The sequence below is a fragment of the Simochromis diagramma genome, unplaced genomic scaffold (assembly GCF_900408965.1).
Source record: "Simochromis diagramma unplaced genomic scaffold, fSimDia1.1 OVJJ01000308.1, whole genome shotgun sequence".
NCBI classification, from domain to species: Eukaryota; Metazoa; Chordata; class Actinopteri; order Cichliformes; family Cichlidae; genus Simochromis; species Simochromis diagramma.
Genome location: NW_024386785.1, coordinates 136,107 through 161,761, shown reverse-complemented (window position 1 = coordinate 161,761; position 25,655 = coordinate 136,107). Strand labels below are relative to the sequence as shown.

At 39.1% G+C, this 25,655-nt stretch overlaps 1 long non-coding RNA gene across 1 annotated transcript; it reads left to right on the top strand.

Moving 5' to 3' along the window:
- Positions 1–13,032: 13,032 nt before the first annotated feature.
- On the top strand, positions 13,033–25,651 carry LOC120727972. Its single transcript, XR_005694616.1, has 8 exons — positions 13,033–13,088; positions 15,157–15,350; positions 17,623–17,673; positions 18,915–19,314; positions 19,438–19,872; positions 23,137–23,251; positions 23,400–23,440; positions 24,939–25,651. It is a non-coding gene; the product is annotated as an uncharacterized LOC120727972 (long non-coding RNA).
- Positions 25,652–25,655: the final 4 nt, after the last annotated feature.

Genomic DNA, 25,655 nt, shown 5'->3' with positions numbered 1-25,655 from the left:
TTGTTTATCATGTTTGGCAAACGATTACCGATCGATGCCAGTCGCCTCGACGTCACCAATGTTGCAGAGACTCATTTACCGGGCGGGAACGACGGCGGCAGAAGCGCGCAAACGCTCAAACGTTTGGTTACACTTTACGAGAACAGATGATCAACCGGGGCAACTTGCAACGTAGATATGGTACATTTAAGGAGGAACACGACGAAATGCAAAGCAGTTGCTCACAAAACAACGATACCTTAATGAATGTAGTGGTTTTAATTCCGCGCCCGGACTCGGGGAATCCAACACAGCAGCAGCGGTAACGTTGGCACGTCTTCTCCCGTTAATGGCGGCAAGGTAAATAATCGAAACTAACATTTCCTATTACGTGAGCAGCGATCTGACCGTATTAAGAAAACTGCCATTACTGTGCATTTAGGTGACGCAAGATGAGAGAGACAGACAGAGTCTGGCTCAGATGCTGGCAGTTCTAAACTGCAGTCTACAAGTTATTGGCTCCTTTAGTCCAGGATAGACGAATGTCCCAAGCATGACTAAGTTTGTGGTCAAAGGCTTTGAACCCATGTGCCACAGCAGATAGCACCAATGTTCAGGAAGTGTTTAAACTGAAGGAGAGGACATTATGGATATTCTTGTGTAATGGCTACAGAATATTTTATGTATATACTTGGATTATTGCGACAAAAGAATATTTATTTTATTAGTTTACATTTACAATTTTTTTTTTCCTGGTGACCCTGTGACACCCCATTGAAGAGGCCGCAGGCTGTGGGATCTCTTAATCTCACTGTGTGGGTTTGTAAGTCCATGTGACTACCTAAATTTCTATCTTGTTCAAAGAGAAGATATAAAACAAGTTCTAAGGCTAATCAACCTTAGTGGTCCCTATGTAAATAAGAATCGATAAAGAGAATCGACTGTGTTAAACAGAATCGAAAATGGAGACCGGAACGTGAAAATCGAGATCAATTCCCATTCTAGGAGTGGGCAGGAGTCAAAGAGGTCTTGATTCAAGACAGTAGTGTATCCCAGATGTGTTTCGAGCAATTATCTTTGGTTTGAGCTAATTGCTGTTTAACACTAGGGTGGCTCAGCTAAGTTTTACATGGATCAAAGCTACAGTTTAGATTTTTGTGTGCGGTTAACACATTACCTAACTTTACCTAACATTTACACAACATGATGATGATTTTTTTTCTGTTGACCACAGGACAATAGTTGGGTCCTAGACAATCGTTGGCATTCAGTGTACAGGAAGTATATTTTTGTTGCAGTTAAACACAACATGAAAAATATAGATACATAGTGGTGCAAGCACAGGGGTTTAAAAAAGAGTGATCAGAACTATTGGCCCTTCAAAGTCACTGTTGTCACGATAGCTGGGCAGCCAAAGGTTGCCAACAACACACCTTTGGGATTCCATCTCAAGGAAAATCAGTAGAAGACACCATTTAGGTCCAGGTTTGTTCAATAAAAATGAGGCAGAAGACATGAGTTCACAATCAAAATGGAAATTTATTTCACAAGGAAAACATGATTTTAAACAACTCTACACAATTCAATCAGACCAATGTCAATGCCACTGTTTACAATGCAGAGCCGCCAAAAAGGAAGAGCGACAACAGAATGCCAGGAAATTTCGACCATGATAGCATAGACATGGATGTGATGAGCACCTTATATATAACATAAAGGAAAAACCCATGCGTGGCATGACATATTAATTAAGACGAAGCGTAAACCAGCCGGCTACACAATGTTAAAATATATTAGTCAATGAAAAACGCTAAGGTGTATGTATCCTCCTGAAAACCATCCTAGTCATTTTATGTCCTCCACAATGGACATTAGTTTTTTTGGTTCTATAGCTTTTTGAAGACTTAATTTGAGCTCCCCTGCGTAGTCCTGGTGTACTAAACATAGACAAATCCTGGGCTTTCCACATTATTCTCAGGTGTTTTGGTTGGCTCTTTTTACCTCTAGAGAGGAAGGAAATAAGACAAAAAAAATGTTCTATGGGAAAGTTCCTTTTCCTCTAAGAATATGGAAATATGGGAGCCAGTATGAGCAGTAGAGGCGTCGGATGATCGGGAGTGAAAGGCTAGTGCACCTAATGGGTCGACAGGAACCTCTTGTCCAGAGGCATTCCAATTAATTGAAACAGTGGGAACCGGTTCTCAACAAGAACCGGTTTTCGATTCCCATCCGTACTCCCTCCTCTGTTTAGATCTATCTGGTCTTAGATAGTAATCTGTATTGTATTTGGGCTATTGGAATTTTTTTTGTAAGCTATGTTTGTTAGTATGACGTTTTCAGAATTACTAAGAAAAAAGTGGTGTACAAACATTTGTCAACTTTCTTCTTTTCTACAGGTTTGAACATGGCTGCTTCCACAAAGCAGATGGTATTTTTCATATTCATGTTCAGATTTGACTGTCTATGTGTGTAAATGGACTGGTTTTTGGGCAGCACGGTGGCACGGTGGTTAGCACTGTTGCCGCACAGCAAAAAGGTCCTGAGTTCAATTCCAACATCAGGCCGGGGTTTTTCTGTGTGGAGTTTGCATGTTCTCCCCGTGTTTGCGTGGGTTCACTCCGGGTACTCCGGCTTCCTCCCACCATCCAAAGACATGCAACTTGTGGGGATAGGTTAATTGGATAATCCAAATTGCCACTAGGTTTGAATGTGCGAATGGTTGTCTGTCCCTGTGTGTTAACCCTGCGACAGACTGGTGACCTGTCCAGGGTGTACCCCGCCTCTCGCCCTATGACAGCTGCGATAGGCTCCAGCGCCCCCTGCGACCCTGAAAAGGATAAGCGGATGGATGGACTTTCCTTCTTTACTTGAGCATTCAAGCGCTCTGTGTAAGAAGCTTCATTCAGCCATTCATACATGCACCTTTTCCTACAACCAAATGCTTTCTATCTAAAATTTGCACACTCTAATGAATGCACCTTGGGTTTAAGTATGTTGCTCGAGGATACTTAGGCATGCAGATTGGAGCCCGGAGCTCTATCTCCTGGGCTACCTTGTGTACACACACACATGCACACGCACAGACAGCTGACCTCAACTCTTTGGTAATGGCTTCTCTCTCCTCTTTGCTCCTCGTCATTTATGTGTAGACAGAAACAGCTCCATTTTAAACTATGACAACTGATCTTTCTTTCTTCTTTCATTGATCTTTTTTTCACTCTTTGTTTTTATGCACCACTCTGTATTTATTCATTTGTTATTATTAATTTTTGGCCTCTTTTCCACATTTGTGTCTCTGTCCCTGTCTTCCTCCCCTCACTCCCAATGGGCCATGGCTGATGGCTGCCCCTGCTTGAGCCTGGTTCTGTTTGTGGAGGTTTCTACCTGGGTAAACGGAAATTTTCCCCTTCCCACTATGCCAAGTGGTTCTCATAGGTGCGTCGTCTGGGTTGTAGGGTTTTCTCTGTGTTATGGTAGGGTCTTGATGGAATGATTTCAAAATAAATATACGATGATGGAAAATTTCTGTTTCAACTCTCCCGACCTCTGCCTTATTGTTATGTAGTTGTACCTTAAACTGTGTTCAAGGCCATGACGCCTTCATTATTCATCTGGTACTTTTGTGATGTTGAGAGTTTAACTGACAATTTTTCAAATAGAAAGGCAAGTAAAATGCACATAGAACTACTTGGTTTGAAGTCTACTGTCATATGAATTGTTCTTTAAACATCAACACTCAACCTACCAGAGCCAGTTACTTGGAGTTCACACAGTTGTAATTCCATTGGGTCTATGACTCTGTAAATAAGCAGCTGTTCACTAACAACTTTACCAAAAGTGTATGTGTGTGTGCGTGTGTGTGTATGCATGTGTGTGTGAGATTTGTTTGAAGAAGGGACCACATCATAAAAGAGAAGTGAAAACTTCCTCGTTTGAAAGTGAAAACAGAAGAGAAGCCATCTGAATATCAGTATGCCTCAGAACCTCAGTATGAAAGTCTTCCGTGCTTTGGTCTGTTTCATCTTTCTTGGTGGGTCAATTTATTAATATTTCTTAATTTTGTTATTCTCAGTATTATTTGTCTTTGTTTCCTTTTATTTCTAGCTTGATCAGTAAGTTTAAGCTTCTTGTTGAGCAGTTGTAGCGATAAGCTGTTTCAGCATTTTTTCATTTTCATCTGCCTCTTACATGTTATTGGTTTCTGTGGTTTTTAAACGCCAAGAGTTGGAAAGAGTCAATCAAACATGCAGTTCACTGGAAGTACAACTAAACCTGTGAAGAACTAAAAACTGCTTTAGCAAGACAAGAAACCCTTGAAATGATTAAGTTAAAGCAGTTAAATGTTACCATCATTTTCAAAAGGTACTCAGAGTTGGTTCCTTGTTGCTGTACCATTCTCATCTTTTGTGAAGCAAAACATTAGAGAACAAGTGTTGACAACCTGAAAGCTTGGATGTTAAGCAACAAAAAAGACAATTTTAACCTGTAAACATCCAAAAAGACAGATTAAGATGTCGTCAATAAATTAATGAAATCAAAGTCATTGTTCTTATTTGTTGCCAAGTTTGTAAATTTGCATATTAGTAGTGTTTCCTCCCTTAAATGAAATATCTACTTTGCAAGTTGCCCCTGTTTGTCATCTGTTCTCGTAAAGTGTAACCAACTTTTGAGCGTTTGAGCCGCTTAGGCGCCATGTTTCCTGCCAGTAAATGAGGTTCTCAACAAGAACCGGTTCCCACTGTTTCGATTAATTAGAATTGCTTATCATTAAATTTGTAACTCTGAGTCTTCCTCAGCAAAAGGTTGTGTAGATGCCAACAAAAACAGGAAGTCCAGGTTTGCAAATTCAAACACTAAAACATAAGTTTAAACATACCTGAAAACGCTTGACTTAATTTGAAACGTTGTGTTAAAGTGAAGATTTGTCTTCTTTCATTCTTAATAGATCTTATTAGGCTGCAAAATTTTTACGAGAGAAAGTAACTAGTGATTCTTGTATTTTCAGCAGGACTGCAGGATGCAGGATACTCTGGTTTTGTTAATGCAGAAAACTCCCATCTATACAGAAATGGAGGGTGGAAGCATCACAGTTAAATGCACATTTTCTTTAACTGGAAGAAGGAGACTCTTCTGTACGGGAAAATGTGAAGAAGGAAACATTCTCATTGACACAACTGATGACTCAGCGCAGAATGGCAGATACAGCATTAAATATAAAGCAGGATTTTATCCATTACATAAGACAGTTCTGAATGTGAGCATCACACAGCTGAGAAGATCTGACTCTGGAATGTACAGATGCTCTTTGGACAGAATTTTGCCATTTGATTCAAATGAAGAATTTGAGATTGTTGTCACAGACGGTGAGTTGACTAAATGTCATGTTTGTGAAGACATGAAGAATTATTTTCTTTCAAGTGACTCATAATATTTAGACAAATTGGTTTATAAATTCCTTCTGTTAAAACACAGAACAACCCCCAAACTGTTTCTCGCATGAACACATACAAACTTCTTTGAGTAGTATTGTTGTGATTGTGGATGTTTCATCTTCACAGCTTCAGTGACCTCAAAACCAAAGTCTACTGTGCAACCTTCGCCAGTTTCAACATTTTTCTCATCAGCCCCCATGACAACAGCAACAGTGACAACATCACCAAAGACCCCAACATCACAGACTTTAAATTCCATTTCAGGAGGCACCACACCTTCACCAGCCTCCTCTTCAACCTCCAAACAGACACAGACACCTCTTCCAAATTTAGGTACATTATATATATATATATATATATATATATATATATATATATATATATATATATATATATATATATGCATGTGTGTAGACTAGGATATCATCCGGGCCTGTTAAATTTCAAGTGTGTTTATAACTGAGCCACCTGCACGTCCTTTAAACGAGTAAATGGTTGGAATAGTATACACATATCTGTTCTTTTAAGTAAAAGTTCAATAAGTGTAAATAAAACATGTAAAATCAAGCAAATATTGCACTAAACTGCTCTGAGCAGCTGTAGAAGTTTCAGTCATGCTTGATAAGCAGTTTGTCTGGTGAATGTTTCTTTTTTTTTTTTTTTTTTTTGCCTGTCCCGTTTGGCTCTTTTGCCATCAGAATTGTTGTCTAAAGGCAAAGAAAGATGCCCAACGGATTTACTTTACCAAATTGACCATCCCAGCCTTGCCGTAATGGTCCGTTTGATTCACCTTTTATTGTTTATTTTATTTTTACTTGCTGAATACGGGACAGACTTGACTGGGGGAAAGAAGGGGAGAACGAAAGAGGGAAAGAGAAACAGCTGAGAAGAGGGACGGGGGAGAAGGGCAAAAAAAAAAAACCCAACAGAACGGGCAGAAAAAAAAGAAAAAGAAAAAAAATGCATATATCGATCACCTGGATCACCTGCTGAGAAAAAAAAAAAGAAAACAAGCAGAAGAGAACAAGAGTAATAGAATAAACAACATCACAATGATATATGGGAAAATGTCAGTAAATACTAAATTAAATTAAATATTAAATATATAATATATATATATATTATATATATATTATATAATATATAATATAAAAATATAATATATTAAATATTAAATTAAATTAAATTAATGTTTAAACATTATTGTGCAGCACATAAGATCAACAGAACACAGTGTGCTTTGAGGTAGGAGCCAAAAAGGGTGTAGTTTGTGGGTGTAATCACCCGTGTGTACACCTGTGAGCATGGACGCGCTTGTTTTTTTAAAAGGTTCCTTCATGTAATGATCTGCTAGAGGGTGTGGTGAATGTTTCAATATTTGTGGTAAGTATGCCAGTCCATATGACACTGGGTGTATGCAGTTTTTCTGAAAAGTGAGTAAAGCCTTTAGGCCATATATTTACACTGTTTGACTAAAACAAATATCTTGTGGTAAGTTACTGCAGGTACGCTGCCTGTGGTGGCTCTTATTCTGATCACTGTCTTACCAGTGGCTTTGCTGATTTTCTGCAAGAAGAGGAGGGCCCGTAAACCTAAAGGTGAGCCTAAAGTAAACATGCACATAAGACAGTGTCTTCATCACTTCAGAACAACACGGTATTGATGTCTATCGCCAACCTTAACAAGCTGTCTTGCAAAAATGTATTAATATATGTAGCTGGTAATTCTTAAAAGTGCTCTGCATCATGAACCCTGATTCCTCCCCCAGCTCCCTAATCAAAGCTTGAGGCTTATGAGAGCGACTTATGGCAACTTTCTCACTTTAAAAAAGGGTCGCAAGTTGCATAACAGTATCATCGCTCTGCCATATTTACCATAAAGTTTCTGTTTTAACACCTTATATTCTTAGACTTCCTAATGATGATACTGTTATACACTATGTTGTTGAACAACAATTTAGAGATCTAAGATGAGTCAAAGTAAAAATATATATATAGCTTTGAATGACCAAAGAAACCACAAAGTTTTATCATCACTTCATTATTACAGTAAAAGGGGATCCAAAAACTGGATTTTTGATGAGTGTTTAAAGTTAAAGTCATAAACACAACATCTGAGGTGCAGATAGATGTGGCAGCTTCATGGCTTGTGACTTTGCTGTGGCAGTGAATGCAACTCTAACATCCATCTATGCCTCTCTATTTTTAACCACACGACCAGATGTTCATTTAGGATTCAGAACCGTGACTAGTCACAGCAAGTTATTGAACTCCTGACAGTTGTGAAGTCAGTAATCTTTGCAGTTCTTATTAGAATAATGAGTGAAAAATTTTAATCAGGATAATAATCTTTGAGCTCCTTTGGTGTTAATGAATTGATGACACAATGAGGCAACCCCCCCAAACAGGAATCGTTTTACAACTGGAGACCACTGACAATTTTACCTTCCCCATATTTTTTCTTCTGTATTTTTTGACTAATGTCAGTGTCACTACTGGTAGAATGAGGTGATACCTGGACCTCACACAGGTTGCATAGATAGTCCAACTCAGCAACAACAGCAGGGCTGGTATTTGCTACTTTGTGCAACAATGACCTCCAAAAGGTGTATAGTGTGAAGGTCTCTGACTAAATAATCAAGAAAAAGACTTCATGAGGGTGGCCTGAGTTGCCAATGTACTTTAGTGGCCCTCTGTTCATTACCTGGCACCGTGGAGCCTGACTGACATTTGCCAAATGAGATTAATTGACATTCTGATGTGTTTTAAAGTGTTCCCTTAGGTTTTTTAAACAGCATTGGAGCAGCATATAAAGACAGATGTTACTTTTTGCATGTTCTTCAGGGCCTCCTGTGGAAACAGAGCCCCCTGACATTACAACGGTGAGTTTTAGGAATTACAAGACACCTGAACTTGATTTTAGCTTCATTTGATTTCAATTAACTTTTTTTTTTGTCCTCCAGGCCAGTCAGTTGTATGAGAGATCAGAGAGGGGGACAGATTGAGCAATTTACCTCCTGAAGGACTATTTTCAATTTACACCACTGCCAAATGCCCCCAAGGTCACAGAGTTGAAAGCACAGATGACTACAGCCTTGTCATCTGTCCTCAGAAGTAAGTACTTGATTTTTCAGGTTTCATGCCAGAGTATTTTTGGATTTTATCAGGTAGTGGGAACTGTGGAATCATCCATCAATATAAAGATCATGGTCCTCTTACAGTCAAGGATTCAGGATGATTTCATAAGAAGCACTTTGTGTTGCTGCAATTTGTTTTTGCATCATTATAGTATCTATTTCTGTGATTTCTACCTATTTTCTTTTTCTTTTCTTCTTTTCCTTTTTCTTTTTTTTTTCCCTTTTTTTTTTTTTTACTAACAAGGCACAGCTGGGTGTAACCCCCTTTTTTTAAATGATGTAAACTGTGAAAAAAAGAAATGTGAATTTGTGCTATATAAATTTGAATCTTTGTGCATCTGTACAATTTAATTTGTTTAGAAAATAGTTTCCAAAGACTGATTTGTATCTTCCAGAGTGAAGAGAACTTGAGTAAGATTGCTGCCACCAACAGCGCCCCCTGTGGCCATGCAGATGTTTTGTACTCCACGCCTCATGTACATTTCAGCACAGCCAACCACACCAAAGACGCCTCACCTCCTCTGTATTCTACTGTTGGAAACCATCAGTAGTAATGTTATTACAGGCTTATTGCTATGATAGTTGTAGTTTGTTCAGACCAACTGGTAACACAAACTTTCTTCCATTAATCATGCCATTGTGATTTTTATTAGTCAGGGAAACAAGCAACTGCTGAAATAATGGATTTCATAGTGGATCAACAGGCATAACTGATTTGTAGCAACCTGATCATAGTCCATTGGATAGTCCACCTTTGTATTTAGCTGAGGAGTTTATAGAAAGTTAGCCTGTAGTTGATAACTACTTAAAAGTAGTTGGTACTAACTTCACACAACTTTGCACATGAAGAAAAGTTCTGTTTTAGTGCAAAGGAAAAAAAAATACACGAACAATAATCAATGATCAAAGGTAATAAAGTAGTTCACACAGTGATGATTGACTGATGATTCAATGACTAATGATTATCAAATAATAAGAAAAACAGTAAAATTATAAATAACATTTCCAGTGAAGTTTATATTAAAGCCCGTTTTTTACATAATCTTTGAGAATTTCTGTATTTTGTTCACCATTTTTTTTCTTGGGCTATTACTTGAAATTGAGATGAATTGAATTGAATTTGCATACAAGCAGCAATGTCATCTCCTGCACATTTTATGTAAGCTGTTATTACAAAGCAAAACAGCCGATTTCAGTTCGCAAAATGTAAATATGCAGATTGGGGCACAATTTAAGCTTTATGTTTATGATGGAACTGCAGTCCTTACAGGCAATAAATAAATAATAGGCGGGATTAGTTGATCTAGTGACAGTTTCAGCAGATGCTGAATGGAGTGCTGAAAACAGAACATTAGAAATAAATTGATACTTAATCTTTTACTTTTTCTTCACACATTTGTGGTGTTACGTTCTCTAACATGCATCTTATATGATTTGCTCTGGGTAAACTGCACAGAATGTACTGAAGAATGCCAAAGACCACCCAAAAAATTGGACATAACTTTCAACTATGGCTGCAACGACTCATCAGTTAAATAACTTCATTTAAAAAAATTCTTGACAAAATGTATTTTCTTCAATGCATTGTGTGATGCGCGGCTCTGTGGTGCACCGATGTGTTAAACTATGTAAATGCAAGTGTTTCACCCACATTTGCTACGAAACACAGACCTGCAATACCAATGTATTTAGGAGCAGCGTATGAATAAACAGTGTGACAACATTAAGCAGACGCAGCCTCAGTTTTAAACATAAAAACCGTTGGCAGCAGTAATGATGACGCTGGCACATTTTATTGTGAAGCTGGATTCTGAGAGGAAGAGGCTGAGCTGTTACCAAGATGGTGAGCTCAGTGTAGAGTGAAAGAAAATGTGTTCGTTATCATATCGAGACTAGCTCTCTAGAGAGAGATCAAATTGGTGATTGTTTGATCTCCACTTGGTTGCATGCATGTACTTTGTGTGGCACACTGTGTGGTTTAGGAGGCAGGGTGTGTCTGTTTACCTTCGTGGTTGGGAGCCTGTCTCTGTTATAAAAAAAAAATTATTAGATTATTAAAAGCTCATAAGCTACAGTGAGACTAGTTGCTGGCACCTTGTCTCACGGTCTTGAGGGTTACACAGTAGCACTGTTGCACGCCTAGGGTCCTACAGCCGGTCGTATCCCCTGGCTTATTGCCCACGATTTTGCGTGTTTATACAGTCAGCAGGACCTGGCTGTGGCTAGCGCGTTAGCTCAGCAAGCAAAAGCTTCTCTGGCCTGCTAGAGGCCTGCTAGAGGAACCCAGCTTGTTCTCGCAAGTTTCAGTCTCAGGCTTCCCAGTTCATAACATGTAACATCAAGCATTTCATTCACACCATAAGATAAACAATAAGAGCAGTGGTGTGGGGATGCTTCGTGTCTTACCCGTTGAGACATGGGAAACCCAGTGAGTGTGTTTGTGTGTTGTCTTCTGGTTTCTATGTTATGGCTGTCTTTGCCCTGTGTGAGTACGGCAGCCCGAATGTCTCATAAACGTATGGCATCCCTCTCTATGCCTCTAGGAGACGGGCATGAAAGATGGTTCCTGAGGGGTGCCCAGCAACTTACAATTCACATACCTGTGCCCTGGCTACCCCTTGGTACCTGGACCTTGTCCTCAGTGCCATCTTTCAAACAGCTTGAGGACACTGACCTGAAATGTCTGTCCCTGAAATTGCCTTCTTGCTGGGTATAATATCTACCAAAAAGATTAGTGAACTCCATGCTCCGTAGGTCCACAGGCGTTGCTGCAGGTGGTTGCCGGACAGGAAAGGGGTGATCCTCCAGCCCAACCATGCGTTCATGCCGAAGGCTACGAATAACTCCCACTGAGGGCTTGAAGCAGGGATCAGCGCCAGGCTGCCCTGTGCACTGTTCGTGTTCGTGTATGTCAGGCATATCCAGCCAATTAGGAGGAAACACTAGCTCTTTGTGAGCTCCCACTTTAGGATCCCGGGCAGACATCTGTCTAAGTAAAATAAGAAATGTTGTATTAATTGCATTAATATTCAAAAATGTAAAAAAGCCAAAATTAATGTACATGGTCCAATTAGCCATACGGGTTGGACACTGAATTATTATTATTAATAGTAATTAATAATAATAATTCAGTGCTGCTGAAAACATCTGTTTTGTAACATGTAATGTAACATGTTACCAACCCAATTCAGTCATTACATTAGAGTTACAATTATGGCATTATTTGTCTGATACTTTCTGTTAAATTATTGTTTTTTTCCCCCCAGTTGTATCCATAAAGGTTGAGTCGAAAGAAAACAAATCAAACAGGCTTTTTGTTGTCCTGTGAACTCCTCCTCAGCTGATTTCTGTTCCTGAGGGAGAGGAAGATAGTGGAGCAGTCTACAGCGGAGATATGGTCATTGTAACTATATATCAACTATATATTTTTAGTAAACTACCTGTCACAAACCTCACGGTAACTCACAGTTTTGTGTCACTATTTGATTACGATATGATGGCAATCTGTCTGTGTTTATAAATTAGATTGTGATTAACTGCAAACCTGCACCACCAGGATCGGTTGCCTCATCCCAGGTGATTTGTGGACTTGCATTGCAACCATAGTGGTCGCCCAGAGGTTGAGTACGCTGCATGCTCAAAGTTACAACACAGAGCAAACACCATCCCCAATGACACAGCGGCCAGGGAGGCAGAAGAACAGCACATCAAGAAGGCCCTAAGTAAATGTGGTTATCCCACCTGGACTTTTGTCAAAGCTGGAAAGACACCTAAAGAAAGCTCCAGCCGATCCAGGAGAGAAGGACAACCGCTGCCCAAGCAAAAACCTGCAGTGATCCCATATGTGTCAGGAGTATCGGAACAGTTGAGACGCATTTTTTCTAAACACCGGGTCTCTGTGGCTTTTAAACCCCAAAACACACTGCGCCAAAAATTGGTCCACCCCAAGGATAGAGTCCCCCAACCAGTGTTGGGTGTAATGTGTTACTGTGTAATTAAATTACTTTTCCACTGAAAAAGTAGAGTAACTAATTACTGTTCATTTTTAGGTATTTTAAGTTCAGTCTATTGTGCATTTGTCAACTCAACACAATCTGAATAAAACTGAACAGTAAAAGTTAATTTAGTAGAGTAAAAACTAAACATTGTACAATACAAAGATAATGAATAGCTGTTTAAACACCAGCAAACTGGCTAAAAGACATTTCCCAGTGTTTCTATAACTTATTTTGTCAGAGAAAAGGGAAACAAGATTTCCCTCGAAACTTCTCACACCACAAATGCATGGTTCACTTCCTTTTTATACATAATTAGCATATCTTAAACACTTTTAACACACAACTTCTGTTTCCGTCCAGGCTCACTTACTGTTACTGGGTGTATTTACTGTATGTCATCATACAGTAAATACATGTTAAAGCTTCTGCTTTTTTCTTTTAGGCATGCTATTAATTTTTGCAAAACCAATAAATTTGCTATTGCTTTGCACAGCTGGCTGCATTCACCAATCCACACAGCAGGTGAATCCACTTGGCTAAGAGGTGAGTGGTTAAGAGGTGGCCATTTGGGGGCCAGCCTTAGTAGTATGCTTTGATTTGTGCTTTGATCGCAAGTGGCTACTACTAGTAAGTAGTTTGTGCCTTCTGTTAGTAGAAGTGCTTTTCTTTGGACTAAACAAATATGTGTGATGCCATAACCATGGTGGTTTCTGACCATGTGTATGCCTTTGCTTTACCATCTTCTAACATGACTTTCAGGAAAGCAATGCACCGTGTCACAAAGCAAAAGCTGTCTCGGGCTGGTGCCATAAACATCTCATTGAACACCTTTAAGATGTGATGAAACTGGAACTACAGTAACTTGTAAAACATAGGTCATTGTAAATTTCAACAATTTAAACATGGATGCATAAAATGCATTAAAAAAAAGACATTAAACATGCTGTCACCAAGAAGTTTGTTGAAAGATTTTAGATGTAAATTCTTGTTACGGCCAGCGGTCTATTTCCTTCAAACAAATCATTTTATGCAAGTTGGGTTTGGCTGCTGAAATCCCATCATTACTGATTATCTGTTGCAGATTTTTCTTTCTCTCCGTTATATTTTATTCTGTCTCTTGTCTGTGTCTATTAACGCTTCACTTTTTCAATGTGTGTACCAGATTACAGTGTGTACCAGAGGAATTCACTGTATTGATGATTTCCTCTCACAGTCTGTACCCTGTTTGATGCTAAAGAAAAATAAATAATGATTGACTTTTCATCTATTTGTGACTTAAAAAATATCAAGCAAATCGTCTTTCAACTCTGTGATAGTTTGTGATGATTTAATGTGTATTTCTTTATGGAATTTAACTCCTTGACACTTCTGAAAATGGACCCATACTGTTGGTTCTGTCTCCTGCATCGGAGTATGTAATGAGCTAGCTAAATCGCTAGCTCCAGGACGTCGGGCTAGCGATATTGCGAGCCCTGTATCTGATTGAGGAATCACTCATCTTTGTAAAAGAGAGTTTATTACAGAGAAATGTCTCTTTCCAAAATAAAAGCTATACTATCCGCTTCTTCTGGGCTATATTCTCAGCAGCATATTAAACATATAAGGAGAATCATGTGCTAACAGCTGTCTAAATGACTCGGCTAAAGTTAGTAGAATGCTTGCTTGTTTTTTTTCTGCTTCCACTTGTCTTTGCACTAGGATGATGTCGGCGTAAATGTGCAGTCATATTCGTTGTGTTCCCACTAGTGCTTTCAGGTTAATCTCGTTGAAATGACCTTAACGCCACAACACGGCAAATCTCCGTTAACGAGCTACCGCCGATCGCCCCGTGCATGGGGCTAGACGGCCAACACGTTAACGAGCTAACTGCGCTAACACACTAGTTCCCACCCATGTAATTGAGCATTGCGTGGCACATCCAACATACTGTTTTACTTTAGTCCATGACTCGCTTACCTTCAGGGTCATACGTCACATGAAAACCAAAATAATTCCAAACGCCAGATCTGAATGAGGGTGGGAGAGGTCCATGTTAAAAGGAGAGCTTAACTTCTGTCTCGCTAGCTTGCTCTGCGCTCTTCCTTCTGACGATGCTGTCTGTGTTGAGCGCTCAGTGAATCTGCGTTCGACTACTCCGCCTAGGCTGCACTGTCGAGCCTAGGCGGAGTAGTCGAACGCAGATTCACTGAGCGCTCAACACAGACAGCATCGTCAGAAGGAAAGTTGATAAAATAAATTACAAATTTTGTATTGTTCGATACATATGCGTACTGAACCGAAAGCACTGTATCAAACGGTTCAATATACGAATATCGTTGCACCCCTACCTGTTTGATGCTAAAGAAAAAGAAATAATGATTGACTTTTCATCTATTTGTGACTTAAAAAATATCAAGCAAATCGTCTTTCAACTCTGTGATAGTTTGTGATGATTTAATGTGTATTTCTTTATGGAATTTAACTCCTTGACACTTCTGAAAATGGACCCATACTGTTGGTTCTGTCTCCTGCATCGGAGTATGTAATGAGACTGGGATTTTGTGCAATTCTTGCAAGGTCATAAATTACATATTGTTATAATTACACAAAATCTGTTCCAAACCCTAAACAGTCCCTGACTACTAGGACCTCCAAGCCTGTGGTCAGCTCTTGCATTGGGGGGGTGCAGAACAGAGTGTGACGCATTTGAAGGCGGAACTACATTGCTGAGAGAAGATAGAAGTTTCTGGTTTGCAAGTGAAGACGGAAAAGAGGGAGCATTAAATATGAAAGTCGGTCACACTTTGAGCTGCTTCATCTTCCTCAGTGAGTAAATTTTCCTGTTTCTCAGATTTTCTCTGTGTTAGTTGTTTTCTTTTTTTATTTGGAGTTCATTGGTAAATTTTGCTCATTGTTGAACAGTTTCCATCTATCTCCTGTGGTTAAGCATGTTGTTCAGATTCAAAAATACACTTACACTGCAGTTTACTGAAAACACGTTAACTCCTTTTTTTTTATTTTTTTATTCATATTTTGGATGGACAGAAACATTAACAAATATACAACTGGAATAATCATACTGTCAGTTCTCTGTCCGTTTCTTAACAACAACCAACAAATAAGGACTAACAGTAACTAAGACAAACAAACAAACAAACAAACAAACAAACAAACAAAAAAACAAAAACAAAAAAAAAACAAAACAAAACAAAAAAAACCCCGGAGAAACAAAATGATATACCGCCTCCTGGGAAACATCAGCAAAAACAAAAACAATGAGGGCAAAACACCCGGGTGCCTAAAAACAAAACATAACCTTGACCACTGATGACATTAAGACAATTTCTTCCCTCTACTGACTTTCAAAGTAAAAAAAAAAAAAAAAGACAACAACAAAAATACCAATGACACATGAAACACCCCCCCCCCCCCAAAAGAACATTTTTCATAATATCTAGGAGACATTGTCGATGTACAACAAAAAAGGACCCCAGACCTGCTCAAAAATATCTTCTCTCCCCTTAATTCTGTACATAACCCGTTCTCATATGATGCCATCTTAGACATTTGTTCAGTCCATTCCCTGAGAGAACAGGGGCTGGATGACTTCCAGTACCTAAGTATTATCCTGCATCCAGTTATGAAAGCCAGACGCATCCACAATCTCTGTTTTTTTGAAAGGATATTATTGTCAGGTAACAGGCCCACGTTAACTCGTTAACTCCTTAATATAAACCTGTGTGGAATTTACACAAGCATCTTTTAGCACAACCACAGTTTGCAGCTTATTTTTGTTAGTTTCCTCCCACTTTGCTCCCTAGAAATAATCTTTATAATATATGAAGATGTTTTTCTTCCATACTATTTCAAAAAGTGCAGTTTAACTTGTACAACCACTTAAACTGCACTGTTTCTTCATAACAAACCAGAGAAAAGAGTCTTAAAAGAGACCTCAGCTAAGATATTTATAATGTCATGGTCCTGGGCCATGTTGGCCCAGTATTCTTAGTTTTCTTGTATGTTTGTATTTTGTTCCCTATTTAGGCCATGTTTCCTGAGTTGCCCTGTTGTGTTGTTCCCTAAGTGTTTTCCCTTCGTGGCTTTTACCCCCTGTGTGCCCCTCTGTGTATCTGTGAGCCCTCGTCTCTCCTTATGTTTTATTCCATGTTTCCCCTGCCCGTTATGTCTAAGTTCTCCCCGTGCTCTCTCTCCCCCCTGTGTGCATTTATGAGCCCTCGTCTCCCTTTGTGGTTGTTCCATGTTTCCCCAGCCCGTTATGTCTGTGTTTTCCCCGTGCTCTCTCTCCTCCTGTCTGAACCTCTGTACTTCCTGTTTGACTCTGCCCGTCTCCCGTCAGTGTTATGTTCAACCCGCCCTGTCTCGTTATGGTTATCTGTGTCAGCTGTGTTCCCCGTGTGTTCCCACTTTCCTCGTTAACCCTCTGTGTATTTCTGTCTGCGTCTCCCTCTGTTCGGCGTCGCGTTCTCCCTCATGTTGTGTGTGTTCCTCCCTGTGTCTCTTGGCGAGCTTTGTATTTAGTTTTCCCAGTTTAGTTTTGTGTTTCCTACGTTCTGCCTCTCCAGCATTAAAGCTGTGATTTTTTGAGTTCATCCCCGTGTCTGTGAGTTTTGCATTTTGGGTCCTCCTCCTGCCTGCCACACAGCGATCCATGACATATAAGCAGTTAAATGATACCATAATTTTCAAAACTACCCAGAAAGTTGGTTCCTCCTCCTTTTTCTTCCGTTTAGAAAATGTTTACAAAGCAACAATCTTTTTTTGCATGCATATTTATCAACACCAAGGGGAATAACATCGCTCAAGTGTTAAACTTAGAACTTGAAGTGCTAACCAACAGTTTAAAAAATGTCATTTGACAAAGAAACGCACTAAAAGGAAATTAAGATGTCATCCCAGACCAATAAATTAAATCCATTTTCTCTCTTGCCGGATCTTAATTAAATCTTCCTCAGCAGATGGTTTGTGTACATGTCAGGAAGAATCAGGAAGTTCATCTCTTTTGAATTTGACGAACATAAAACATATTGCTGTATTTTACAGGAATATAGTGAGTCTATAATATTTATCATTTTCACAGGCCTGCATGGAACCATTGGCTTCGCCAACGCAGAAAGTTCCATCCATACAGGTAAGTGAAAACATCACAAGCGAATGCAGATTTGTAATCCCTTGAAGGAGAATGCTCGTGTGTGTCTCTTAAGACTCATTGGATTACCAAATGACAAAGTGTGATTTGTCACTCCAGAGATCACGTTAATGCTCTAGAGTCCTCTGACGCTGTGCATTGTGCTTGGTGATCATGGAAAACCCATTCCATGAAGCTCTGTACACACTGTTCTTGAGCTAATCTGAAGGCCACATGAAGTTTGGCGGTCTGTAGCCAATGACTGAACAGAAAGTTGGCAAGCTCCGGGCACTATGCACCTCAGCATCTGCTGATCCCACTCTGTGATTTTACCTGGCCTTTCACTTTGTGGCTGAGTTGCTGTCGCTCCTGATAGCTTCCCGTTTGTTATACTAACACTAACAGCTGACTGTGGAAAATTTAGTAGTGAAGAAATTTCATGATTGGATTTGTGACATCCTTTCACGATACCATGCTGGAATTCACTGAGCTCCTGAGAGTGACCCTTACTTTCACAAATGTTTATAGCAGCAGTCTGTTTGCCTTTAATTTTATATGTCTGTGGCAATGGAACACCTGAATTCAATGATTTGGATGGGTGAGTGAATACTTTTGGGAATATAGTGTATATTAATGCCTAATGAGGGAAAAGAATAAGCAGGTGGGAACACAAGTGGAATTATCAGGGAACAGTGGACTAAGGAAGAAAAAGTAAATATAGAGCACAAGAGATAGAAGACTACCAAACTAAAAAAGAAAATAAATACACTGAGAAAAACCCATATAACACAGAGACAGGATCCAATAAAAAAAAACACTAAGGAGACTGGTGTCAAACAAATACAAGAACAGAACCCAGAAGATATTTTACATAGAAGATACGATAAATAATAAAACTTAAAAGGAATTAAATCTAAAGATAACTAATGAAAAAACAAACAAACTAAGAAGCATAGGAGGATATTTAATATAAATTAGTGCTGTCAGCGTTAATCTCGTTAAAATGACGTTAACGCTATAACTGCATTAAGGCAGCAAATCTTCGTTAGCAAGTTAACGGGAATCGCCCTGTGAGAGGGCTGCACGCCGTCAACGCGTTGGCGCGATTAGCTCGTTAACATGTTTATGCCGTGCAGCCCCCAGTGTGTATGCTAGAAAAGTGCTTGAAGCACAGAATAAAGTGCTGTATGAATATGGGTGAATTTGGCTTGCAGTAAAAAGCCTTTGTCTTTTTTGTCTTTCAGGGATGGACTGCAGTAATTCCCAGTGTGTTGACCCCTGTCATAACTACACTGTACTGAATGATGACTGGCGTTCAACGAATAACACAGATATTCAGGTCCTACACTGTGATAAAAACATTGACTGGCAAGGTTGGTATCGCCTGTTTCTGGGGGAATCCTGGTGCTCATATTCCAGAGAGGTGTCTAGACCCCAACAGGTGTGGAACTCATGCTCCACTGTGGATAACACAACCTCATCCCACACAGTCGGGTGAAATTCTAACTCGCACTGTGTGCAGTTCTTGGGAAGGCAACTGCTGCAAATTTGAGTCACACATCATCCATGTCAAACACTGCTATGGAAACTACTATGTTTACAAACTTGTGAAGCCAGCCACATGCCAGCTTGCATACTGTGCAGGTATTGTTCTGCTTTAAATAGATGCACTGTAAAATATTTCTACCTTGTCCTTAAATTCTGCTGTTTATAACAAAAATGATTTCAACACTAACGCAGTAATATCTTTTTATTTATTGTAAACAGAGGTGAACATAACAGATCCTGGAGTTCCTTTTACCACACCTGCTCCAACACCAAAGGTCTCGTCACCCTATCAGGTCCATATCAATGTTACAACAGCAGTGGATAACAGCACAGCAGTTGAGGGGGAGGTCCGCCTGGTTAATGGAGGTAATGACTCCTGCTCTGGCAGAGTGGAGATCTTCCATGGTGGACAGTGGGGGGCAGTGTGTGATGATGCCTGGAGCCTAGGGGAAGCGCAGGTGGTGTGTAGACAATTGGGCTGTGGCAGGCTCCTCTCCATACCAACAAATGCAGAATTTGAACAGGGCAAAAGACACATCTGGTTGGACAATGTCACATGCTCAGGCAGTGAAACACAGCTCTCTGAGTGCCATCACTCAGGGTTTGGATCCCACAACTGCAGCCACCATGAGGATGCTGGTGTCATCTGTGAAGGTAAATTTGTGCAGCTGGAGGTCTGTTTTACGGTCTGTCTATGGTATGTTTAGTCGAGAGGTTTGCAATCACTAACAATTATAGAAATATTATATTTTTGAATTTTACGGTATTATAACCACATGATTTTAACATAAAATATTTTGTCTTTTCATCATGAATTATTAGAAATAAAGTCTATATTTTTAATCTTTTGACTCTTTTGAGATGACGTCCCCAGCAGCTAATAATCACTCTAAAGACGCTCTCTATAATGACTTCAGCCATTTGAGAGGTGCATGAGTCTCTTTTCAGGACAAATTCATTCATATGCATGTGCTTAATCCTAGTAAGACGGAACAAAACAGAATTTGAAAAAGACCATTACTAATCACAAATTTGGTTGTACATTATAGTTTCTCTCTTGGTCTTCTCTCAATGAGCTTCATGATGTAGTCACCTGAAATGGGTTTCACTTCACAGGTGTTCCTTGTCAGGGTTATTGGTGGAATTTCTTGCCTTCTTAATGTGTTTGAACCCATCAGTTGTATTGTGCAGAAGTCAAGTTGGTACAGAGCTGAAGCCCTATTTGACAACTGTTAGAATTCATATTATGGCAAGAACCAATCAGCCAAGTAAAGAGAAACGACAGTCCATCAGTACTGAAGGTTAGTCAGCCTGGAAAATTGCTAAAACTTTAAATGTGTCCACAAGTGCAGTCTCAAAAACCATCAAGCACTATGACAAAACTGACTCATGTGAGGACCGCCCCAGGAAAGGATGATAGTCATCTGAGTCACCAGCCTCAGAAATCACAAGTTAACAGCACCTCAGTTTAGAGCCCAGATAAATGCCACACAGAGTTCCAGCAGGACAATGACACCAAAGACACTTCCAGACTGTGTAAGGACTATTTAAAGGAGGAGAGTGATGGAGTGCTGCGCCAGATGGCCTGGTCTCCAGTCACCTGACCTGGTCTCCAGTCACCTGACCTAAACCCAATCAAGATGGTTTGGGATGAGATGGACCGCAGAGTGAAGGCAACAGGAACTCCTTCAAGACTCAATGAAGCTCATGGAGAGAATGTCAAAAGTGTGCAAAGCAGTAATCAATGCACAGGGTGGCTATTTTGAAGAATCTCAAATATTAAACCTGTCTTGAGTTATTTGACACTTTTTATTTACTACATAATTCCCTATGTGTTCATTCATAGTTTTAATGCCTTCAGTGAGAATCTACAATGTAAATGGTTACGTGAAAAAACACTAAATAAGGTGTGTCCAAACTGTTGACTGGTAGTGTGGCTACTCCTGTTTAATGGTTTACTATCATGTTTTAGCTAACAAAACTGAAATTGTGTTTGCTCAGCAAGCATCATCTATTAGATGTTTCCAACAGGTAAGCTAAGATAAACATTACTGTACAAACATTAACATAAACATTACTGTTGTGGGCAAAAGACCTGCAACTGACAAATAAAGGCTATCTCATCTCATCTCATCTCAAATATTAACATACAATTTACTGTAGAAACATTAAGAAAACCATTACTGCACAGACATTAACATAAACAAGGTATCAATGCAACGCACTCTCTAAAACTGATCTATTCAGAGTAGATGTCACAGGTGCTGCCGTGCACTGTAGTAGTGCCGCCGTGGAAGGAAAGCTCCACTGTGTACAGTCTGCATTTAACTGCATTTTTTTTTTTAAATGTCTTTTTCCAATTTCTTCTGTCCTCCTGGTCGTGCTACGTTCTTCTTCATTAGTATTGAGTACAGTGTTGGCAGACGAGAGGTGATACTGCCCCGTAGCTTCCTGTAATGTATTACAGTTACAAAAACACATTTAGGTGGTTTTAAAATATGACGCATCAACAATAAAATTTAACATCAATGAATTTTTATAGTCAACGTCATTGATTATGTCAACGAATCGTTGGAGCCCTGCCTGTTATGAGTGTAGCCTATTGGCCAAGTATTCATACTGATGTAGATGAGACCTTGCTTTCTTTTTTCATAATACAGTATGTATTGAAAAATCAAGACTATGCAACTTAAAGTGCACCCAGAAAATCAATATAAACTGAGAATACTGCTAACAGCACCATTGCATAAACTCCTAACACCTTATAGCAATATGCAAATAGTGTTTACTATAAATACACAGAGTATTTAAACTTAAGAGGGTCAGTTTCCTGATATTACAATGAAAATAAGAAATATACCACATTAAAGTCCTTTTTTTGTTGCTTAACTGAAATTTCAATGAATTAAGATAAGATAAGATAAGATAAGATAGAACTTTATTAATCCCTCGGGTGGGTTCCTCTGGGAAATTCGATTTCCAAAAAGCACAGCACCGACAGAAGTTACAGAGTTACAGAATATTATATATATATACACACACACACACATACACACACATATATAAATACAGAGACAAATATAAATAAAATATACGAAGGGGATAAATAGAATAAATAGGAATAAAAATAAAAAAACAAGTGAATTGCACATTTCAAGTATTGAGGTCTATTGCACCATTGACTATTTACAAAAAGTAAACTCCATGCACAGTCCATGCCTGTTCCCACCCGGGTCCCCACATCACTCACAGATTGCTCTCCAGGAGGAAGGTGTCCTCTCACATCACAAGTAAAGAGATTTGAAAGTGGGCTTAAGAAATCCAAAGGTTAGGTTTAGGGCCAGAAGAAAATGGGGGTTGAAGTTAGGGCCCAACGTCCAAATAGGGCTCTAGGCGGTTAGGTTTAGGGCCGGAATGAGATCCCTGCATGGGGTTAAAAGAGGTTAAGGTTAGGGAAGGCTTCAGGGCCAGGAGTTTACAATGGGATGGTCATAAAAGGGCCTATACCAGTAAAAAGTGTAGAAAACACAGGGGTAAAAGGAAGGGGAAAATTCCCTTAATTAGAGCTATATCACCCTCTAGTGGGTTGTATTGGGGTTACACTCTCAAATAATGGCAACTGAATTACTATCTTATTATAAGCCGGCAAACCAATATAACAGAAGATGAATGATGCAGCCTGAATATGTAGCTGGGGATCGACTTAGCTGTCACTTCGTGGATTTGGCAGTAGGCAATTTATGGATTTGAGTAATAGTTTTTACCACGACTACTGAAATATATGTAATTGTTCATTGGGAAGAAGACATTTCACATTTAAAGTATTAATGCTATTATTATTATGCATGTCATATAAACAAAGACTGGTTCACAGTTTAGATTATTTATTTCTTTCTTTTTTTCCTCTCTCTCATCCAGGCTCTCACCCAGATTTCTCCCTGCTTTTGGTTGTTATAATTGTGGTCATGGTAGTACTAATGCTGTTCTCTGTTCTGATGTTGATCTACAAAAGGAGGACCAAGACCTCTGCTTGGTGAGTAAACTTCTACCACTATCTGCACCTTTAACAGTTATTCAAATTATTTATCTTCAGACCTTTTATCCAACAGGATAGACACCAACTTCACTCACACTTAATTTAATCTAATGATGTAAAATATCATTTTTTGTCTTTTTTCTAGATTTGGACAGAAGGAGAAACTCAGACCACAACCAGACTGAGGTGACTCGTCTGTATTTGCTTTATTATTACTCTGTAACAAAACAAAGCACAGTGTGAATTTGTAGCTCAGAAAAAGTCAGGCTTTTGCTTTTTATTTAGTAAATACAGATGTTCTCTCACCTAATGGAACAAATGGTTTCCACAATTAACATTCAAATTCACTTTCCTAATTGGTGATTTATACCAAGAATGTATCAGATGTCTTTGTGTAGTTTGAACATTAACAATCTGTCAGAGGCATATGAATGAATGATAAGAGGCAGGTCAAGTTTGGAGGAACACCCCTTTTAATCAGCATCTACATGACAAAGGATAACAAAAAAGAATTTCATCTCTCGAGGACAGAGGGTAAGCTCACTACATGAATCATCCATTACTCACAATCCCCTGTAATTACAGTATGTCAAGAATGGATGGTTATGTCTCTAAATGCATGGAGTGATCTCTGTGGGAAAAGATGGCATCACATCAGAATTATCTAGCCACAGTGCAAATTATTTGATCCCCTGTTAAATTTGTAGGTTTGTTCACTTCCAAAGAAATGAACAGTCTCTAAAGTCATTTTATGGCAGTTTCAGTTTATTGAAGATCAACCAAAAATCTAGAAAAAAAAACCCTGCAAATTACATAAAATCACATAAATTATAAACACTTATCAGGATGAATTTTGCCCCACTCCCAGTTGATCCCAATAGCCTTCAGTTTATTAACAAACTCCTGTGAAGTTTTGGGCTGATACACTATCTTTCTAGTTATTATCCTTACCCCATGAGGATAGTTGCACTGAGAATGATTGATGGTCATTTTATATTGCTTCCATTTCCAACAGTGCACCAATTGCACCAACAGTGGTGAACTTCTCACCAAGCTTCTTGCTGATGGTCTTGTAGCCATTCCAGCTGTGTTCAGGTCTGCCGTGTTATTCCTGACATCCTTTGACAGCTCTTTGGTCTTACCCATGGTGGTGGAGAGACTGGAATGAACAAAAGCATTAAAAATCCACAAAAGCTATTATTTAACACACCCAGATGAACTTCTAATTGCATTCATATTTATGTCCATGACACACAAGCACATACCTCTGCGTGAATCCCCTGTTACTCTGAAGATTACCCACAGTCCTTTGCAATTCCTAGCCAATGTAGGGTGACATTTGAGACAGTAGGTGGTAGCATTGGCCCATTAACGTTAATCTTTTTTGTGCAACCGCAGACACACGATTCCTTAGTATCTCTTAAAAGGGGCCTTACAGCTGTTATAATTTTTTTTATAGTTTTTAGTGCTTTTCTACTCTACCGGAGCACTCAAACCATCAGCTTTGGCAAGGGATATGTGTCATGCAGACTGGAGCAGCCAGGGATTGAACCACCAATCCTCCAATTGTTAGACCTGCTCTGTCTCCTGAACTACAGCCACCTGTGTTATTTTCTATTTTTATTTTCTTTTTTTTTCATTTGAATATTAATTGAATATTTTTTTTGCTTTCTTTTTTCCCCAGATTGCCCTCTATGAAAATTTTTGTCCAGTCTCCAGATGTGACGATTCAATCTACCAGAGCCTCGATCCCACCAGCAGCGACCAAGACCAAACCTACTGCAGTCTCACGCACTCAAAGTAGACAGTTTCAGACATGCATTCAGATCATCTCATATGACACAGAAAATGCTTATTTTTATGTGCGTGCACAAAAAGTCTGAAGCAGAAATCTTGGCTTTTACAGAGGAAGTTGATAATGTGATACCCGTTATCTCCAAATGAGGTTTTAGTTTTCATCGAGCCAGGTAATTCAAAGAAAGCCTGTCTGTGTTCATAGTGTACCCCTCTGGTCAGACAAAGCTAAACAAACACTTAACCTACTGGTATATTTGAAGGATTTTGCTCATTATCAGTTTAAAAGATGTTGGCTAAGTTTTTTAAAGTCAGTGTTCCCCTTTGGACCTTTTAATATGCTCGATGTAGGGAGTTTTTCATGTTCACCTGTAGCTTTGGCAATTCTTGATAACTGAGCCTCAGACAGTGAGATTCACTGAGCAATTTACACAGCAGCAGTAAATCAAAGTTTATATATTTAGTGAAAAAAACAAAATATGTTGTTTAAGGTTAAAATCAATTATTTTTGCAACAGCAAATATGATAGTAAAGGTATCATTTTTAGAGAAAAAAGCGTTTGACTTTTTAAAGAACGTCAATAACATTCAGTAACTTCAAGCAAAAT